Consider the following 23,725-nt stretch of genomic DNA (forward strand, 5'->3'; position numbering starts at 1 on the left):
TTCTGCAGTTTTTCAGTGTTTTCTGTCGTATTTTGCGGCTAGCGGGAGCGCTTTACACTAGAACTAACGCCACGCACTATGAGGTGCTGCGCGCTGGGCACAACACCGCCGGCTGTACAACTCCGCTGTACAACAGCGCTTATAAATAAATTTAACACGAAAATTAGGGTATTCTATCAGTAATTTCAGTTCGTTTTAGTTAGTTTTATAAACACAAAATACAGTATGTTTTTTTCCTTTTAATTACCGTTTTTATTAGATTCAGTTAACACAAATGTTTTTTCACTTTCAGTTTTCGCTATTTCGTTCGCTTTAGTGAACAATAATAATTGGTTACTTAGCAACATTGTGATTATCACACCAGAGCTTTATATAAAATAAAAATAGGAGCCCGATTTCGGGTCGGTCCTCGGGTCAGTTCGGGTTTGGGCATAGAATGTAAGCTCTAAAAGAGAAAGCAGCAGCACCACAAAAACCGGAGCAGCTAAAAAGAACTTAACGTCCTTAAATCGGAACTCGGGCCAGAAGCTCAAGTTCACCGGAAAGAGGAGGGGTTAACCAGGGCAAAGCGAAGTTATAAAAAAAAAGCGGCTAAAGTAACGTGCAGTAACGGGGAGTCGGAAATGGTAACAGCGTTATAGTTACAGTCAGAGTAATTAGTTAGATTACTCATTACTGAAAAAAGTAACGGCATTACTCCCAACACTGGTAATAAACTATATCAAGATAAAATATACTGTGAAGCATGATGTGCGTCGAAGTTGTGATCTCTACAATGTGGAATTGTGTTTATTAACTATTTAGTAATATAGGGCTAACATGTATTAATTAAATAAAAATAATTCATATTAAAATATTCCCAGCATTTCCCAGCAGATGCACATGCAATAACTAAACACCCAACCATAAAATACTTTAAATATTAGTCAGCCTCCAAGGAAATGCGACCCTTCTAAAATCTGGTTACATCATTATTACTTTCATGATACATAGATATCATTAATATGTGAATCTATCTAGCAAATACATAAATAAATGCTTCAGAAAATACAGTTTTAAAAAGGTTTGAGTCATCCTGCACTAGGAAAGTGCATGTGTTAGTCTACAGTCGCACTGCTGTGAGCATAAAATCGTTATTGTCACCAGGTATACCTGGTGTATACGCGTGACCATTGTGCACTTTGCCCAGCACTTAAATTTGATCCAGAGGTGAAAAAGCTGACATCCGTAATTTTATCATTTTTGTTCTCAGACATTAAGCTTATGCATTTATTTCTGGAAAATGTAAGGGACAAAATGAACCTTAGTTTTTTAAAGAACTATAATGTCTGTATTTTAAGCTCATAAAAAGTGAAGAATTGGATTTATAATTTAGTTTTTATTTTGTTTTTGTAAATTACTGTACTGTATTGGAATGGGGTTTAACATCAGGGGACACATTAGCTACTACAAACCAAAGCCCACTGTCAGGGGCGTAGCAGCAAATTCTGGGCCCTGTACACCCTCTATGTTAATGGGCCCCTATCCATGCCAGTAAACAAAGGAAAGTGAGCGAAAATAAAATCAGGATTTTCATGGGCCCCTCTCCCTACTCGGGCCCTGGGTAGTCAGGTCCACTTTTCCCCCCACTACCACGCCCATGCCCACTGTATAAGCTATATTAGCTAAGGCTGATTCCACTTCACCTCACTAAAAATCCACCCATAGGATAGCCATAGCAGGCCCACAGCTGTCCGAAAAAGTTCTGTGATATTTTTATTTTTAGTGTTTTAAATCAATGCATTGACAAAACAAACGGTTATTTTAGAACGCATTTTAACATTGTTTTCTATTAACCAGAGCACATTTTATTTTTTGTAATTTAGTAACTTATTCGACAAGCAATAATATCACATCAGAGCGTCTCTACCTCAAAAACATCCAGAGACTTAGTCAAAAAAATAAGAGTGATGGTGAACCTGGGGTTTCAGCACTGGAGTAAAGTAGTAGAAATTTAACTGTATTTATTAGCACATAAATTAAACTGAATTAACCACCCTAGCTGAAAAGTCAGGTTAATACGGAGCCTGGGAGGGGCCCTGGATAAAAAAATATTAAATCAAGTGAACGATATAGCAGTTCGTGCTCACGTTTTCTTTAATTCGAGTGAACCATGTGCAGTTTGTGCTCACGATTTATATAATTCGTGCTCACGATTTCTGTAATTCGAGCGAACGATTTCTGTAACGCAAGCACTAAGACAAGAAGCTCAGAGGGAAAGAAGCATTTTCCTCTATAGGACTGTTACAGGGCTGCTGTGATTATACAGTTATAAATAAAAATAAAGTTATAAATCGGTCTCGGGATCATAATGCCAGTTAATGGGGCAGGTCTGTCTGGATTTTTAGGGCCCGATCTAAGTTCTCTACAAGTCAAGTACATAACGTGGTCAAGTGGAGGAGCTCACATGTGCGCCCAGAGCTGCATGATTATAGCATTCTTACTTGTGCAACTTTTTTTTAAAAACAGTTTGATTTGTTACTTAGCTATACTATGATTATTACACCATAGTTTTCTGTAAAACAAAATTGCATAAAAAAAAGACGCCACAGACCATTTTCTTGAGCTTGACCCATCCCGGACTGAATAAAGTGATAACCCGAAGGATGACTCTGTGTGTGTTACTGCAGTAAGCATTTAATGTGGAGCGGAAATCCGAATAAGACGCTGGTTGAAAAATCTAAATCAAGTTCGGCTCCTGGTCTGGGGTGCGTTTCCCGATAGCGATTGTTCTTAGGGATTTAAGAACAACTTTAAGAACGACTTAACTTTAAGAACGCCATTTTTCCGACTGTTTCCAGAAGCCACTCTTAAGTCTCCATACTTACGAAGGACCTTTAAGTAGCACTTTGGTGGCTCCGCCCCCGTGTCTGTGAGGTTTAAGGCAAAGCCAGATGAAAACTAGACCACCGATTTATATACAGTTCTTCATTATTAAGCCACAAAGGTATAATTTTGTATGATATAAAAAGCCAAATAAAATATATTTACTTATTTGTTTACTACTACGACTGTCAGACTGGGGAAAACCGTTAATTTAATCCATATGTGTGTGATATGTGTGAATAAAAATTATATTTGTAGGTAATTGTAACTTTTTCTTCACGTGAATACGATTATTTCAACCATATAATAAACCCAAATACTATGAATAAATATGCGCAGGTTAATAAATGAATTTAAATAGTCTGGAATTTAGTCTTTTTTTTATTGTTTATTTTTTTATAAATACGTATGCTGAATGCATCTTTAAATGCATTTTTTTAAGGATCAAAAGCGGCCTCTTTCGTTTTTGAGTCAGAACTGCACGTGGATTCCACGTTAAGAAGAACTTAGTTATTTACGAGTGGGTCAGACCACTCGTAAAGTTACGAACGAGTTTAAGTACTACGTTAGTTACGAAGGCTTTCGGGAAACGCTCGTAATTTTAAGATTGTTCGTAAGTACGAAGTTACGAAGTACTTAGCGTTAAGAACGTTTTGGGAAACGCACCCCTGTTTTTTAAATTTCCCACTGTTGTTCGGATCATCAAATAAAAATCTGAAAATACAAGCAGTTATTTGTTTTTTTTTTTGTAATATATTTAAAAACCAAAAAATAATAATGTTTTTTTTATTTTACGATTTGAATTATTAATTATCAAATTAATGAATGATACACAGATTCTCCACATCAGGTAAGGCTCCACCAGTGGTAGCTGGCTGTGCTCCTTCCCCCACACAAGCTGAAACGGCTTACAGCTTAAACGATTCCTCGCCATCACAGCCAGTTTCAAATGCTTTTCCGAAAGGTAGTCTTTACCTCATTTGTTATAGTGTACTAATTAGCAAAAAAAAATGTACCAGTACATTTTTCATAACATGAACATAACATGATTCCTACAATGATTCCTACAATCCTTAACCAGATTTTCCATTAAAGTACAGTATATTCCGTCCTTATTTTATGTTTTAATTTCAGTTTTTGAGATTATTAACAAAAAGAAAAAGAAAACTGCTTATGTAAATTCTTATTAGAACACAGGCTATTTCTGCCCAGCTGAAGATTTGAGATATTAATATCCACAGTATGCATAGAGATTTAATTTTTGTATATAGTTCATTTGTTGGTTACATGTCTTTTAATTTGACAGTTGAATAAAGGATTGTTTGTAGGTTAAATGCAGGACATTCTCTTTACAAGGCAGAGGTGTTTTTGCCAGTTTTTATGTGTGTATAGTAGTAAAAAGAAAGTAGAATAACTGTTTTTTATGTTTTCTTAATATATATATATATATATATATATATATATATATATATATATATATATATATATATATATATATATATATATATGTATGTATACTAATCAAATTTGTATTCTTGCGTATTCCTATTTCCTATTTTGAATATTATATTCTAAGCCTATGTCTACATACTTTTTTCATATAACAGAGTTTTTCTTTTTATTAAGAAAAAAGGAGTTTAGAACTGGGGCAGTAAACTCGGCACAACATCTGCACAAACTTACCAGACTCTAAAACAGGCAAAGTTGGGCTCAGTGAATGCAGGACATTTCTGAAAAGGAGTCTCAACACAAGCCACAGGCAGAATCCACTTTTCCTCCAGTAAAATGATTGGAGGGGACAAACCTAGCTGTTTCTTACATTGGGTGGGACACATGCTACGTGCACAATGGCTCGGTTTGCCACATTGCCAATTAACTTCAGAGTCTAAAATCAGCTCGGGCCAGGCTAATTCTAGATTTTCCTTAAAGTAGAAGACTAGAGCTCTTCATCTAATGTGTGTTTGTTCTGGACCAAGATAAAAAAAAGTCCTTAAAATTTACACTGGAACATTAGCTTTTTTGTGCAAAATAGCTCGGTTAACCATGTTGCCAGTTCATTTTACAGTATAAAATCAGCTCGGGCCAGGCAAATTCTAGGTTTTCCTAAAAGTAGAAGACTAGAATTTTTCATCTGATGTGTATTTATTGTGGCCCAAGATAAAAAAGTCCTTAAAAATCACACTGGAACATCAGCTTTATATAAAGTTTTTTTGTGCATTATGGATCGGTATTCCATGTTGCCAGTTAATTTTAAAGTATAAAATCAGCTCGGGCCAGGCTAATTCCAGGTTTTCCTTAAAGTAGAAGACTAGTTCTCTTCAGATGATGTGTATTTGTTCTGGCCCAACATGAAAAAGCCCTTCAAAATTGTACTGGAACAGTGGCTTTTTTGTGCAAAATGGCTCACTATGCTATGTTGCCAGTTCATTTTAAAGTATAAAATCAACTCGGGCCAGGCTAATTCCAAGTTTTCCTCAAAGTGGGAGAGTAGTTCTCTTCATCTGATGTGTATTTGTTCTGGCCCAAGATGAAAAAGTTCTTCAAAATTGTACTGGAACAGTGGCTTTTTTGTGCAAAATGGCTCGTTATACCATGTTGCCAGTTAATTTTAAAGTATAAAATCAGCTTGGGCCAGGCTAATTCCAGGTTTTTCTTAAAGTAGAAGACTAGTACTCTTTAGATCATGTGTATTTGGTCTCGCCCAAGATTAAAAAAGTCTTTCAAAATCACACTAGAACATCAGCTTTACATAAAAAAAAAATTGTGCATTATGGATCAGTAGGCCATGTTGCCAGTTCATTTTAAAGTATAAAATCAGCTCGGGCCAGGCTAATTCCAAGATTTCCTTAAATTAGAAGAATAGAACTCTTCAGATCATGTGTATTTGTTCTGGCCCAACATGAAAAAGTTCTTCAAAATCACACTTGAACATTTGCCTTATATTTTTTGAGAGCAATGGCTTTTAAAATATAATTTTATTAAATATATATTTTTATTACTTATTATAATATATAATTATAAATTCAGTAGTTAAAATAAATATTTTACAATATACAATTAGCTCCGGACAGGATAATGCCAGGTTTTCTTGAAAGTAGGAGGCTAAATCTCTATTTCAGATATTTTTGACTCAGGAAATGAATGAATTACACTAGAACAGCAAATTCATGTTGTAAGTAAAACTGGAGAAAATAAGTGATGGAAGGTCGTGTATATAAAATTACATTTAATAAGATATTGTATATTTACATTGTTCATTAACAGCTGTACTGCTTTTCTTCATTCTATCTCCTTCAGTGTTGATCTGTGAGGTGTTTAATATAAACAGCGGGTGTTTGTGAACGCTCCCTTTAGTTCACGGTGGTTCAGTGAAGCGGCAGCTGCGAATATCAAACCAACTTCAGCCGGGGAATACGAGGCTGCGAATATCGAGCCAAACGAATCTGGAGCTGCGAATATCAAACCAACTTCAGCCTCGTCACATTTCTGCCACTCCCAACCGCAATCTGAATAGGAATTGAATTAATTAAATTTAGTGCTTGGAATTTACTTATGTATTTATTAAAAGAGTAATGTAGCGCTGAATTAGCTGTCCCAAAAAATCCATCTCGACCTGGCCGAGCCTGTGCGCGTTCTGCCCGAGCCCGCCCAGACCCATAACCTGTCCTATTTAAACATAATTGTTTTTAGTAGTGCGTTAAAACTGAACTTTTAAAACACATTTTCAGGGAGTTTGAATGAGCGAAATCTGTTCAGAGTTGTACTATTTAACATTGCAAGCCTAAAGAAGCATAGACCTATTATTTAAGAAAAATATTTATTAAAACCCGACTGAGCCAGCAGCCGGTGGGAAACCTCTGCCCCAGTTCGGGCAGATAATCCAAACTCCAGTCCAAAACACATGCCGTCAGGTGAATTGGAGATGCTGAAATGTGTGTGTGCGTGCGTGCGTGCGTCTGTCGGTCCATTATCCTCCGCTTTGATATTTATCAGTAATATCTTTTGGATATTAACTTAAAAACTGCCTCATTTTTTCTTTGCAGCTTTCCTTGAGTACCAATCGTGGGTCTGTTGTACTTATGAAGTTCGTTTTAAAATGACATTTTTTTTAGTTGTTCTCAGTCCTGAATACATTAATCAAGATATAATCATTTTTTGCAGCCATATCAAGAATATTGCAGTGGATGTGGATTTAGGCCTGTAAACTGGATGAAGGGATTGATTCAGGAATAAAAAAAAATATATAAAATTCAATTAAATAAATAAATATATGCATTCTTTTTCTTTCTCTTCTTCTTCTTCTTATTATTATTATTATGTAAACCTAATGTAGCCAGATATAACGAGTTTAATCTAGTAACATAACGACTTTAATCTGTTAATAAAAAGACTTTAATTTTATACGTTATTTTAAAACATGTATTTTTTATCATGGGGTCTCTGTGCTCTTGGTGTGCCCCCTAGTGGCGTTAGGACCCCTAAGCATCCGCATAATTTTAGTATGCATTGGGCCGGCTATTCTGTCACACCATTTAATTTACCCCCTATAAAATTAAAAACTGGCTTTTATGATATCATCATTGAGGCAAATGAGGAAATGACACTGCACTTTTCTCTTAAAGGACTGACAGCTAATTAAAGCAAATGTCACCTTTTTAACCTAAATTCCATGTTTTTTATTGTCCGATTGATATAGCCGCAACATAATAAATAATAATATAATAAATGATAAACAATTGTTTAGGGAAAAAAAACAATAACTATAATTATAAACTATAACTTCTCAATGTAAAATATTTATTGTCAGATAAAGAGCTGGATTTTTTTGGAGAATTACTTCCACCATAAATTTTATCCAAAAGTGTTTTTTGTTATGCATGGTGGGCCTGGTACCTAGTTCATGAGTGTGTAGTACAGAAGATGAACAATGGTTTGATGTATGAATGTAATAATATAATGAATTCAAACTAAATATCCAGGTACCGAGACTCTACATGTGTATTATTTTGGGCTCTATTACTTTTACAGTGTACATTCCTGTTACATATAAATTTTATAGTTTTTCTCAGATGAGTAGTGTGTACAAACACATTAATCAGATTCTGTAATCAGAATAATAATTCAGTCATACTGGATAAATAATATAACACTAATAATATTCCTGCGGTCATAATTACTGACAATTTGAGACTTTTATTATATCTGAACGTAGCGGCTGCGAACACGTGATCTCTCAGACTAATCAATGTGGTAGGAGGCGCGATAAAAGCCCGCCCATATTTCGCAATCAAAATAATGAGCCATATGTTCGTTTTGTAGACCCAAAGGAGAAAACCAATATTCGGACTGAATTTCCAAACCAAAAAACTTCAGCTCTTCAGCTCTCTATTCAGTTCAAGAATCAAACTGTCAAAAAGTACACGGACCCAGCAGGCTTGTGACGGAAAAACTGACCGACAGACTGAGCGGAAATGTGTAGCACATAAACAGGTAGTAATGTTAGTAAAGTTAGGATTACACAGGGACTTTGAGGTGATGGAGGTAACATTTTATTTGTTGAAAGGCTGCATAGTTTGAGTTTTGTAGCCTCTATGCTGTGGATCAACATGTTTTAAAAAGCAGTAAAACAAGTGAAATAACAGATTTTAAAACTGACATATGATCAGTTAACTTAAAAAGTAAGTGTAAAAAATATAAAAGTAATATTAGCAAAAGCTATGCCAACACTAAATAAGAGTAAAACAGTGTCAAATGCTTTTAAGACATGAATTCATAAAGCAGCCCTGTTTGTAGCCTGATACAAATCCATGTTATAGCTGTTTAAAGGAGGAAGCACCTTTAATCTGAAGAATTTAAATTTAGCTGTTATATTAGAGAAAATACATATTAAAAAAACATATAACCCCCAAACAAAGGACAATAAGTGGCAAACAAGGCGTTTTGTGAAGCAGAACTTTTAATAATATGCACACAACCGTGGTAATCACAGGTAATAAACATAACTTACTTTTCAGAAGCTTGTTTGACACTTATTGTCCTTTGTACACATAGTGAAGTCCGAGACGTTACTGAAGATGCAGCTTAGCTGGTACAGTATCTTTTAAGGTCCCCCGGGAAAATTCCGTTGTGTTGTGGTTGTATTTGCAGCTCGTTTTTCTATTTGCTGCGCCTGTGTTGTAATTTTGATGGATGTGTTTTGTGCTTTTGCAGCGCTTTTCAATTTGCACTGTGTTGGGCTTTCTCGGCCACCGTAACATTCCATCTGAAGACCTCATAAAAGACCAGCACACCACCAAAATCAGTTTTACGTTGTCACAAAAGAGAGTGGAGCTGTTGGAGGACATGAGGATAGTCGTTGATGGAGACATCATTCTGGACAACATGAAAGCTGTTGCCCAAGCCTGTGCATTAATGCTTGGTCTGATTTATGCACTGAATTTGGCTCACCCCACATTTGTTTTATTTCTTTGCATTTTTTTATTTAGTTAAACTATTATTATTTTATACAAAATCAGAGTCTTAATAAGTTACTGTTTATGAAAAAGCAAAATGTTCATATATGTTTTTTGTTCCTACTGAATGAATTAAACTGTTTAATACAAACATATAAGGTAATTAAAGCTGCAGTAGAAAAAAAAATCTGTTTTGTGATATCATCAATTTCACCCCTAACGCTTACTGTAATATGGAACATTGTTTTGCAGTCAGAGCCACTCTGGGCTTGGTATGCTGGTTACTGCAGTATATAGTGCATAATGCTGTATACACTTATATTTGTCTATAAAGTTACATATCTGTAAATATTATCTCACCAGCTCATGTACCTCCTTTACTTTCTGTGTCTCTCAGCTTGTAAAATGTTCTGTATAAAGCACTTAGTTTGTTTGCTGAGTGCAGTGGAATAAAAGTGAATTACACTAAATTATCCTGTAGGGGGAGACAAGAAGCAACAAAATACCAAGAGAAAGACCAACATACTCAAACAGACAGAACAAAAAAAGCAAATGTGAAATGTAGCATTAAATAAAGAGAAAACTAAAAACCTGTAGAGTTACAGTGGTTTTATATAAAGTGAGAAAAGGCTGATTAACAGAAGTGGTAGGTAACAGAGTGTGAGTGTTACTGGTAGATTTGTAAAGTAACTGTTTACTTCAGTATTTGCCATTTAGGATTCAAGGCCCAATCCCAGTTCTCCTTTGTACCCCTATCCTCTGTTTTAAAGTGTAACTCTTCCCTATAGAACAGATGTTCAAAGGGAAGGGGTGCAACCCCGTCACACTCAATCCTGTCACTTTCAACCCCTTTACGTTCAACCCCATTCGACAGTCAAATTATGATTTTTGATTTTCAAGTAACAAATTAAAGGAATAAGTGATTATAAAAATGGGAAATTTCCTTATTAAGGATTTACAAACATTTATTTGACTATCTTTTTAAATCATAATCATACAGGGACAAAATTAAATTGAACCCCGTCACGTTAAACCCTGTCACACTCAACCCCGAACATTAAACCCTGACACATTCAACCTCGTCACATTCAAATCCATCACACTCAATCCTATCACTTTCAACTCTGTCACGTTCAACCCCATCACACTCAACCCGTCACACACAACCATATCACATGCAATCCCATCACACTCAACCCCATCACACTCAACCCGTCACATTTAACCGCTTTACATTCATCCCGTCACACACAACCATATCACATGCAATCCCATCACACTGAACCCCATCACATTTATTTCTGCAACACTCAACCCATCACATTCAACCCTGTTACACTCAACCCCATCAACTCAACCCGTGACATTCAACCTCTTTACATTCATCCCCGTCACACTCAACCCCACCACATACAACCATATCACATGCAATCCCATCACATTCAACCCCGTCACACTCAACCCCATCACATTGAACTAAGTCACACTCAACCCCGTCATATTTATTCCCGCAACACTCAACCTATCACATTCAACTCATTCACATTCAGCCCTGTCATACTCAACCCCCTCACATTCAGTCCCGACACATTCAACCTGGTCACATTCAACCCCGTCACACTCAACCCCGTCACACTCAACCCCGTCACACCTAACCCCATCACACTCAATCCGTCACATTTAACCGCTTTACATTCATCACGTCACACACAACCATATCACATGCAATCCCATCACATTCAACCCCATCACACTCAACACCATCACACTCAACCCCATCACATTTATTTCCGCAACACTCAAGCCATCACATTCAACCCCGTTACACTCAACCCCATCAACTCAACCCGTAACATTCAACCTCTTTACACTCATCCCTGTCACACTCAACCCCACCACATACAACCATATCACATGCAATCCCATCACATTCAACCCCGTCACACTCAACCCCATCACATTTAACTAAGTCACACTCAACCCCGTCACATTTATTCCCGCAACACTCAACCTATCATATTCAACTCATTTACATTCAGCCCTGTCATACTCAACCCACTCACATTCAGTCACGACACATTCAACCTGGTCACATTCAACCCCGTCACACTCAACCCCACCACATACAACCATATCACATGCAATCCCATCACATTCAACCCCGTCACACTCAACCCTGTCACACTCAACCCCACCACATACAACCATATCACATGCAATCCCATCACATTCAACCCCGTCACACTCAACCCCATCACATTTAACTAAGTCACACTCAACCCCGTCACATTTATTCCCGCAACACTCAACCTATCATTTTCAACTCATTCACATTCAGGCCTGTCATACTCAACCCACTCACATTCAGTCCCGACACATTCAACCTGTTCACATTCAACCCCGTCACACTCAACCCTGTCACATTTAAACCCATTACACTCAACTAAAACTTAAGATAAAGTTGTATCAAGTGTTTGTTGATCAGTATGTATAATTTACATATAAGTCAGACAAATATAAATATATTTTATATAATATATTTGTATAAAATATAAAAATTTATTAGCCTGATGTTAAAGCATACTTGGATAATACATACTTGGATAATATTATAAAACATTGTCTGATTGTCCCTTCAATCATGTTCTTTATTTGTTTCTTAACTCTGTCACAATGTGTTTTTATGTTATATTTTAATAATAATAGGGAATAAGAGGTAAATATTTGTTGAACTGTATGTATAATTTACAGGACAGTCAGAAGAAATATAACAGCCTAATAAAATCTTAATGTTAATACATTATTTTAAATTTTAAATAAAATGTGAAGAACAAAATTGAAAACTTGACAGTCAAATTATGACTTTTGATTTTCAAATAACAAATTAGAGGAATAAATAATTATAAAAGGAGACATTTCCTTATTGAGGATCTAGAATAATTTATTTGACTCTTTTTAAATCATAGTCATACGGGGCTCAATTTTTTAATGAACTTTAAACAACTTTCAGTGAGAAAGAATCACCTAACAATTAGGATTAGAATTTCATCCATGAGGTGGGAAAATGTATTTTCATTGGTGTAACTAATAAACTATTAAAAAATACATACATTTATGTAAATACATTTTTGAGAAATATATAGTTTCTGTGTTTTTCTATGTTTTAGTATAAAATATGATCCACACTGAACCTGTTTACTTATGTTCACTTTTTGACATTATGCACATTTTACTTTCACCTAACTACAAAAAAATAAAAAAAACATACTTCTACATTCACTGAAGTATTTGTACTTTTAATTAGAAGTATGTAACCTGATTACTTCTGCCACCTCACAGTGTGAACACTCTGAACACACAGGCCTAGATTAGCACCTCACAGGGCCCTGGGGCTATGGTTACACCGAGGGCCCCTCCGCAGGATCACTAAAGGGTTCTGGGCGCTCCTGCTGAGCTACAGCACATTAAACACAATTAGCATATTAATGAGAGCAGGAATCCTCCTCCTGGTCCTGCGCTGCTCCCAGGAGGAAACGACAGCGCTGGGAGCGGTGGTGTCTCAGTGCTTAGAGATCTGAGTTATTGATCTCAGGGTTGATCATTATCTGGGTCTGCTAAGCTGCCGTTGTCGGGCCCCTGAGCGAGGCCCTTAACCCTCCCTGCACCAGCAGTGCTGGATATGTCTGACCTGTGCTCTGACCCTGGACCTCTAGGCTGGAATATGTGTAGAGAAGGATTCTGTTCTACTCTATTAGTGTGCATTTCAGTAAGGTGCTTGAAGTATAAATAAAATAAATCAATGTAAAAATATAGAAATGTTAAAATAAATAAATATATAATAAATAAATGTGTAAATAAATACATGCATAAATAAATACATAAATGCAGATACAACCCCAAATGAAGGTTCATGCATGGAAATATAGAAATAAATTAGAAAATTATTAATTAATTAATTTATCTATACAAGTATTTATGCATGTATTTATTTATAATAATGTAATTTTTCGTCCTCCGTACAAATGATCTCCTTCAGTGAATAACCATTTCTGCTTTTTGGAAGAAATTAAATTTGTGAAATTTCCCATGCAATGGGACAACAGACCAGCAGAGGGGAAGCAGGGACATTTTATCCAGTGTTAACAATCAAAAATATGCACTTGGGTTGCAGTGAAACATGATGAGGATTTGGAACGTCACCCTCAGCATTTCCAAATACAGTGCTTTTAGCTGATGCTCCCAACAAACTTCAATCAACCTTTATTTTTTCACTCGGGAACAAACATTGAGGGTGACCCTCATTTACAAGGTTTCCGAGCCTTTATAACATCAAAGGAATTGATCAAATTTAATGATCATTTAGAAATAATAAGAAATAAATAGTAAAAAAATAAAAAAAAGTACGCATTATGAATCAACATTTAATAAAAATAAATATGTGAAACAGAAAATTCTAAAATACCATAAAAAAAACAAATTTGACATATCAAGTAAAATGTATAAAATATAAAATAAGTAAATAGATAATAGTAAAAGTGAAGTAAAATATTAAAAATTATATGTGATTAAATGAATAGAACTAACAACAAGAATGAAAATACAAAACATGAAACCAATGAGGGGCGGTAGAATAAAGAATGCATGATAACTTGGATAGAAGAAACTGGTTGTAAGGATTTCTGAATTAGAACTTGATTTGAGCATTTTTACACCTGTAGTTGGTTTCTATGGTCCGGATCAGTTGATGATTTCATTTACTTGGAGCGTTTCTTTTTCTGTTTGGTTTGGTTTCCCACAGGCATAAACCTAAACACAGCACAATGCGCATCAATAAACCACACAAACACATTGTCTCCTCTGATTGGTTAGAGCTGTCTGCAGGAAAAAAAATAATTTAGTGAGAAGATTATGTGTTCCAGTGCGTATATCTGTGCAGTGTGAAGCTGCTTTTTAACACTGAAAACTTGAATCTGCACTCAAACACAGTGTTTTAATGGCACGTGCAGCGCAGATGTCTGCATAGTAAAGAGAATGTCGTGGCTACGAGCAGTGAACGCTGCACATTACTGCATGTGCGAACAGCATGGAGCAGCAGAGACAGTTCATAGCAGTATATTATCTAGCTAACAGTATATCAGATTAAACTGCACTTTATCAACAGTTTAGCTCAATTAAAAAAGTAATTTTGATACCTGGGTGGGATAGAGACCAGATCAATCACATTCTCACCACAAGTGAACTGCTCCAGAAAACCAGCCATGCATTAGATGGGGCGGATTACAGCGGAAATTGGGGTCAAACTTGGTGGCTTAATTAACTAATAATGCCTGTCTGATTCCAAGTTAATTGTATGCATTAAAGCTTTAATGTTAACTGCCATTTTATTATATATAAATATTAAAGCCTACCCCAAGATAAAAGGTTAGACTGGGGACACGTTTAAATAGCTTGACATTTTTCTGAAAATAGCTAAATGAATAACTGAAATGTCTAAATAATAAAAAAAAATCATAATACATAAAAAAAAAAAAAAATTGTTGACACATTATGTTAATATTGATCCAATATGATATTTATCTCCATTAATTAATTTCAGACATCTTAAATGCATGACAATAACTCAAGCTTTGTAAAATCTTCTTTTAAAAGTATTTAGAGTTATAAGGTCATTGAAACACATTCACATCCCCAACACTGGTGAGTCTAATTGAACCAAGATACAAAACAATTCTGCAGTTTAACCTTTTCAGACCTGAATTATTTCCGGTAATGGAAACCAATGTAAGAATGTTATTTTCTGTCTGTAACGCACAGAAAAGAAGACTATAATATTATACTATAAAATATATATACTAAATAGATCTAAATAAATAAAATATTTAATAGCTTTTTTATTCCCATTGCATTGGAAGCCTGTGTGCAATATTTTAGATTTCATATTGACCTTTTAATTTCATAAACTATCCCTAAACATGAATAGAAAGTGTTCTAAATCACATTAAATAAGTAAATATTAGCTGTTGCTTTGCCTCAATGGCTCTAGTCGTTTTGTTTTTTCCAATACAGTGGGCGGGGCCAAGGTTTATAAAACTTGTTTATTGGCTGGTTCCTGGTCTATTCTGATGGACAACAGCTCTCAAATAGTCTTAATAGTGTTCTGTGCAACAAAACATTTTAAAATAAGAAAACACATAATGTCCATTGTAATGGATGCAGGATCTGAAAGGGTTAATGAAGATTTAAATAAAATGTACTCTTTGTTTTTTTAGAAACATGGCAAAAACATTTTAAAAACTTTTAATTTATATCTTCTGTAACTTTTTATAATAAACAGAAACATCTTCTGGTGAGAACAGCAGAAATCTCAGAGGATGGGGATGGGGATTATCTGATGGGAATAAGATCTGATGTGCTTTAATTAATCAGGCCGTAACTGTTCTAACATGAAATCTGTGTACTAAAGCTACATACAGATAAAATATATTATTAATACAATAATTACAATATTTGCCACTAGATGGCGACAGTGTTTTTCCAACGGAGTTCTAAAAAGTGAATCTGATTAATTTACAGTAAAATTCAATTTTTATCAAATTTAGTAATTTTTTTTTATTAATCTAAAACAATAAATAATAATTAAGAAATACACATATAGTACCAGTCAAAAGTTTGGACACACCTTCTCATTTAGTTTTTTTTCTTTATTTCTTAATTTAATTTATTTTCTACATTGTAGATTAATATTAAAGACAAAAAAAATATTGAATTGAAATTATGTATCAAACTGTAAAAAGTGTTATTTGTTCTCCACATTAATCTCCTGATTTAAACCTGATGAACTGAGATGATGATTGGAGGTGACTTAATTGGGATGAGCTGGAGCTTCACAGCATGAAGGAAAGAAAAGCAGCAGCTATTGTTCAGCACCTCCAGAAACTCCTTCCTTCAACACGCTGAGAAAAGTATTCCAGGTGACTCTCCCTCATGAAGACACTGAGATTAAAATTAAAACCAAGAGAGTGCAGATATGTCCTCAATCATAAAATGGTTAATAGTTAAATTCACATTGTTCTTATTTTAAAAAGTACATAAACAAATATGCTACATCATCGCTGTCCAGGGAAAAACAGGTATCTCCGTTTTTGTTCATTTTTAGTTTACTACATTATTTTAGTGTTTTCTTGATGAATGGACCAATAGAAATTCTCCAAATGACCACCACTGAAATTCTGTAAAGTTGCTGATTTGGAGATACATGTTTTTCATCGGACAGCAATGCTAAAATGATCAGTAACTTAAGGCCAATTTAAAAATCCTTTATTTTATTTATTTTATAGAATTAGATTTTCTCAAATTCATATTCTATATGGATTTAATTTTATAGAGACGTGTAATAGTTCCAGTAGAAAAGATTATGGTGATTATGGTTTCAGAATTATTGAATTAACCTAAGCCTACAAGACAGATGTGGAAAATACAATAAAATATTTTCTGAGATTGGTGAAAAAAAAAAAAATATATATATATATATATATATATATATATATATTACAGTTTACTCTATACATTAAAAAAAAATAACACATGCCAGAGATCAGCTGACCTGATAATCGATAAATGTACATTGTATTGAAGAAACACTTTCAAAAACGACAGTCATGTCTTTTCATGTAAATATTAAAGTTTAACCCCAAGATGACATGACAGGGGCCATGTTTAAATAGCTTGATATTTTAATGAAAATAGCTAAATAAATAATTGAAATGTCTAATTAAAAAAAATCAGAATAAAATTTGAAAAATGCACTTTTTACAGTTTTGTGTGACATATTAGGTTAATATTAATCCAATTAATGTTATTAGAAAATTTTAATTTTAATTATACAAATAGAAATATGAGATCTTCATAAATTAATCTCAGACATCTGTAATATCTGATGGAAACATAATCTTTGTAAAATATAATGTTGTTAAAACGTCATTGAAACATCCTACAGTATAATAAGCTGAACTGCTTGAATTTTTGCACCAGGAGTAAAGCAGCACAAAGTTATCCAAAAGCAGTGTGTAAGACTGGTGGAGGAGAACATGATGCCATGATGCATGAAAACTGTGATTAAAAACCAGGGTTATTCCACCAAATATTGATTTCTGAACTCTTAAAACTTGAATATGAATATGAACTTGTTTTCTTTGCATTATTTGAGATCTGAAAGCTCTGCATCTTTTGCATCTTTTTTGTTATTTCAGCCATTTCTCATTTTCTGCAAATAAATGACAAAAATTTTATTTGTAATTTGGGAGAAATGTTGTTTGTAGTTTAAAGAATAAAATAACAATGTTTATTTTACTCAAATATATACCTATAAATAGCAAAATCAGAGAAACTGATTCAGAAACTGAAGTGGTCTCTTAATTTTCCAGAGCTGTATATAAATGTGCTTTTTTTCAAGCACAAATCCAGCATGTTTGTACATTTTTTGTACATTTGGAGGCACCACTCTTTCGGTAGAAGTGCACAAAAAGACATTTTTTCACTTGCCATTCCCTTTAAGAGCCAGGTGCTCTGACTTTTTTACTAAAATTTTACTAAAGCAGCCTCTTCATATATATTAAGAAACCGCTTTAGTAAATTTTTGCAGAAAATGAGAAATTAATGAAATAACAAAAAAGATGCTGAAGATGTTGAGTTTTCAGACCTCAAATAATGCAAAGAAAACATTATAATATTAAAGTTTAGAAATCAATATATGGTGGAATAACCCTCGTTTTTAATCACAGTTTTTTTCATGCATCTTGGCATCATGTTCTCCTCCACCAGTCTTACACACTGCTTTTGAATAACTTTAAGAAATTAACGTTCAGTGAGGAAAAAATGCCTACTTTTTCTCAGTGAACGTTAATTTCAGTTTAACCTCTTTACAGACAATTTGGCTCCTCTGTGATTATGAACTGAAAACATATTGCATTAAATTATTAATAATAATGTGATATCTCTTGTTTATGATCATTTATTTCTTATAGGTTTAATTAGCAGACACTTACAATGGGAACTTTTTTCAGTGTTCTCCTTCATATTGTACCCAAAGTTATGCATGAACAGTAAGATTCTATAAGGCTTTTATATGTTTCTGACTGTCATGTTAGAGGATGAATCCTAATTGAGTTATAATTCCATATGCAGCTGAAACAGTAGCACTACATCCTGTTCACACATTATAAAACTGTAGTTTTATTCAGAACGTTTGTTTTACAGAACATTTTACCTAAATAATTGTTTACTATAATGTAATCATATAATAACAATTAAAAACATGGAATTGAAGTTTTAAAAGGTGACATTGCTGTTATTTGCCGTCTGTCCTTCTAGAGAGATGTGCGATGTCTTTTCCATAATGATGATGTCACAGGATTGATCTGGGATAAAAATGCAATTTCACATAAAATCAATTTTTATTTTGAGAAGTAATATTTAGTTAAAACATACAAAGACATTTTTACACTAGCAGCAAAAATGTGGCATTAATTGCAATTTTTATTTGTGTGATGATTTTATTTGTGAAAATGTAATTATGCTCAGTGGGGACATGCAAATGTGTTTACTACATGCCTACTACTCAACACATTTAAAAATAACAATGTAATGATAAAAAATAGTATTACATCATAATGCAAAGATGCTACTTCTTTTAAATCATGAGTTTAAATGCATTTATTAGTTTCCATTATTTGCATCATTTAGAAACGTATTATTATATGTAATTGTTATTATCTGCTCCATTCGCCACTGCCTTTTTTCGCTGACAGAAGAATAACTCTTCTGTTTTTCATGTTCACTAACAATGGTGTGAGTGGGGTCAGACAGGGACCCCTTATAAAAAATTACCCAGCTGTTGATATTTTGTCAGAATGTTAGAATGTTTTCTAAATGTTGCAGTTTCAATTTCCTTAGAGCTTTGTGAAACATTCTAATAACATTGGGATGCAAACCATTATGATGCTACATGATTTCAGAAAGTTTCTGGAACATTATTTTTATAACATTACACGCTGGAACCTTTACAAAAAGAAATGGCACCTCTGCTGACTGTTAGTGTTAAAGAAATTAAACTGACAGACAAAGATTTCTTACTGTAAAGTAAATAAATAAGAAGATTAAATATTCTTTTCATCATTGACAACATTACAGGCCCTATTTTAGCAGTCTTTAGGCAAGCCATCAATCGTACAGCTTAATTTAGGGAGTGTCAGTGTGTATTTGCTATCGTAACGATGGGAAAAGTACACCTTGCACGGCTCAAAACTCGCAAAAGGCTTGTACTAATGCTCTTAATTAATCATGGGTATGTTTTGGGGTAAATGTGAAATAAATAAATCCGTGCATCACTTTCCATTGCCATTAAGGGCCATGTGTGCTCTGACTTTGGTGGATTGCAATTTTAACGGTGCAGTGCTTTGTGATTTTCAGCAGGGGAAACTGATCTGATTATTCACGCTATGAAGGTGCTCGAGCATAGCTGCACTGTTTCGTGTTCTCGCGTTGGGCAAATGTGATGCACCTGTGTTTCCAGTTGATGTCTGTCTAGGTTGTATTCAGTCAGCGGAGCACCTGTGTTTTTCATTGCCAAGATAGCAATAAACCAGAAATTTACCTGAACACACCTCACGTCATGCTTCATATATTCACAAGCACTTTTTCTGTTTAAACGATGCAGACGGAAGGCATAAAAAATAGACTCTTGGTCAGGTGTAAGATAGCAACGAGCATTGGAAGGAAGTGTCTTGTGCAGGCTGTAAGATAGGGCCCTTAGGATTTATTTTTGTATTTCTTCTATTCGAGAAAACTATTAAAGGATAACCCTAAAATAGTTTGTTATCCTCAAACGATTTGAACTTTAAAATCTCAGAAGTCATACACTAAGGTTTAATTTTAATATAGCACACGCAAAATTTGGTTTTACTATTTAAAGACCACTAAAAACTATACAGTAAGTGGAGATTGGTGTCAGACTTATCAACATATCTTCTCATAATTACCCACAGACTCCTCTAAGCAGCTGTCTGGCACATGACCTTGGCAGTCCACTGATCTAAACAGTGAAAATCTGTGGATAGACCTCAAAAGAGCAGAACCACTGAATCTCACAGTACTTGGAGATGTTTGCAAATAAGAAAGAAAAGTAAAAATCCACCAAACAAGTGAAAGACTCTTAACTGCTGCTGAAAATTTTCATAAGCTGTGATTCTTGCCAAAGGGGATTTTATTAAGTACTGACCATGCAACTTTTGCTTCAGGCTTTTTTCCTTTTTCATATTTTGAATCTGAAGTAATGAAAGGAACATTATCTTTTCATACTCCCCAATTCATACACACTCCCCTAACATACATTTTCACACAATTATCTGAACTTTCTTCTGCTTACATTTTAAAACAGCCTCGTTTTACTCCTATTTTACTTCTCATCGTTGAATAAAACCCCCTATCCAGATAAATCTCTCCTTCCAGATAGAGTGAATCAGATTGTGATTGGATGTAGAGAAGTATAAACATATACCATTCCGACTCCCTATTGGTTTATACTGTGATCCATCACACCTGCATTTTACTTTTTTACTTGAGTAAAAGCTTGAGTTGATACTTCAACTCCTACAGAAGTATTTTAAATGCTAGAAAGACCAGCACTTTTGAAACCACATGCTTTGGACACATGAATCTACAGTTGAATTACCAGAAAGCATTTGAGCACAAGAACCTCATACCAGCTGTGAAGGATTGAGGTGGAAAGGTCATGCTTTGGGGCTAGTTCTTCACCCTTGAATCCACTATGAATTCTTTATTGTTTCAGAGGGTGCTTTTTGCAAAATATGAGACCATGTGTCCAAAACCTGAAGCAAATGTTTTTGTGGAACATGTAACATGACAATAACCCACATCATTCCAGTAAATCCATCCAAGGAATGGCTCAAAAGAAAGAAAAGGAGTTCTGGAACAGCAAGTCAAAGCCAAGTCAAATCCTAATAAGATGCCGTGGAGTGAATTCAAATGGGCTGTGCATGCAAAAAACACCCCTCACATCACACAGCTGAAAGAATTCTGCATGGAGAAGTGGGAAAAGCTTTCTCTCATATGATCAGAGACTGGCAGCTGGTTATAGGAAACATCTAATTGAGGTTATTTCAGATAAATGTTTTTAAGGGGTGGCCCAATTTGTTTTGTTTTCTTGACTGTACATAATCCCCAAACCATAAACCATATTCTCTTAATTAATCATGGGCGTAACATGAAATAAACCAATCAGCATGTCACTTGCTCATTATTTCCTTTAGGATGATGTAGAAGTTGGGTTTGTGCACTGCTGTGCATTCTTAAGTGTGTAAAAAGTGGAGTTGAGTTGCCAAGATAGCAATGGACGTCTGATGGTTGACTGTTGTGTAGGTTCATTTCAGTCAGTGGTGTACTTGTTTTTTTCTGCTGCCAAAATTTGCCAGAAATTCACTTCCAGACCACCCTGCCCAATAGTGTGGATATATATTCACAAACACTGTTGCTATTTAAACAACGCAGACGCAAGGTGTGAAAATAGACTGTTGATGGGATGATAAGATAGCAATGAAAATGGCAGTATGCCTTGCGCAGGGTGTAACATAGGGCACCTAGTCTCCAACCATGCACATTGCCCTACACTACAAACAGTTCCCCGAAATATGCAACTATAACTACTGTATTTTTCGCACTATAAGGCACATCGGATTATAAGGTGCACTATCAATAAATGCCTATTTTCTAATCTACTTTTATATATATAGTGCACTGGATTATAAGGCGCATTTTTTGCAACACTAGTAACCAGAAACTAGCAGTAGGAACAGAGGTGTTGCCATGGTTTTCTTCTAAATTCAGCAGGACATGTAAAGCTAAGCTAAGTTAAGTAAACACAAAAATAATAATTTAGACGAATCAGACAAGTCAAACCAGAGCTGGATGTAAATCTACACAGATTTCTCTCTTGAAAATTGTGTTTTAGGTGAGTAAAGCGCTTCTGTTTATTTACTGTTAGCTTAGATTTACAGATTACAGAACTAGCGGTTAGCAACTCATACCACCCGATCAGAGCTACACTGAGGAACCTTGAGTTTTCCAGTAAGCCAGGACAAAATAAGCTAGCGGTTCGTTCCACGTAGTTTGTTTTAACATGATAAACATGCAGGCTATATTCTGATATACTCACCTCTGAACAACAAAAGAGCTAGCACTGCTGTTAGCAGCTAATATGAATGCTGTTCCAGCAGTGCTAGCCGGGGCTAGCAGCAGGCTACAGGCGGATAATACTTACCTCTAAACAGCCAAAGTGCTAGCAGCTAATGCTAACACTGCTGGAGAACTATGCTAAAACTCCTGTATAACTCTGTACTTCAGCAGAGTGGCTTTACTGCTTCTTAATACCTGACTGAAAAAAAATCATATTATATATAAACCTCACCGGATTAAAAGTCTCACTGACAATTTTTGGGAAAATTTATGAATTTTAACTGCACCTTATAGTGTGAAAATTACACACCATACACAATTGCTTTCTATACACACTGCCAAAAATCATACTCCCCAGAAACACACTCCCCCACACAAACGCACTCCTTAACCATGCAGACACCTGCACCAAACACACTCCCCCACACATACACACTCACCCTACACACTCCCTACCACTTTTACAGTCTCCCACACATTCTCTCTTTCACACACACACAGTGAATAAATGATCTAAATGCTATTCTCGGATTGTTTTGCGGTCCCTCGGCGCTCCTCAGAGGAAGAAATCCCCCCGGCCTGTGCGACTCAGCCACACTGCATCGTGGGTAATGAGGCAGACGGGTGGTAAATAACGACTGCCATCCAGCCCCCTGGCACCGACCGCCGGCCACTGATCCGCCGAGCCGACACGACATACACACACACACGACACAGCACATATACCTCGACATGACACAACACACACATATTCTGACACAACACACACCCTGCTGTCACGCCTCTGCACTCTGCCCACTTAACACCCCAGTTGGCGCGTGGCAGGAGCTTATCCCCCCAACACACACACACACACACACACACACACACACAATGACCTCGCAACATATCCACAGGCCTTTATCATCCCCTCTCTCTCTCTCTCACACACACACACACACACACACACGCACACACACATACTCGCACACTCTAAGCTGTAGGTGATTATTACTCTGTGTTAATGCATAAAAACAGGAAATAAACTGAAAAAGGTAAAACAATGTTAAGAATTAAACTCATTTATTTATTTGTTTGTTTGTTCATTCATATATTATGTTTTTTAAATATATATACCATAGGAATCTAAATAAACCTGTAACATTTCTCTTTTCCTCTTA

Source organism: Astyanax mexicanus, chromosome 9 (genome assembly GCF_023375975.1).
Source record: "Astyanax mexicanus isolate ESR-SI-001 chromosome 9, AstMex3_surface, whole genome shotgun sequence".
Lineage (NCBI taxonomy): Eukaryota > Metazoa > Chordata > Actinopteri > Characiformes > Acestrorhamphidae > Astyanax > Astyanax mexicanus.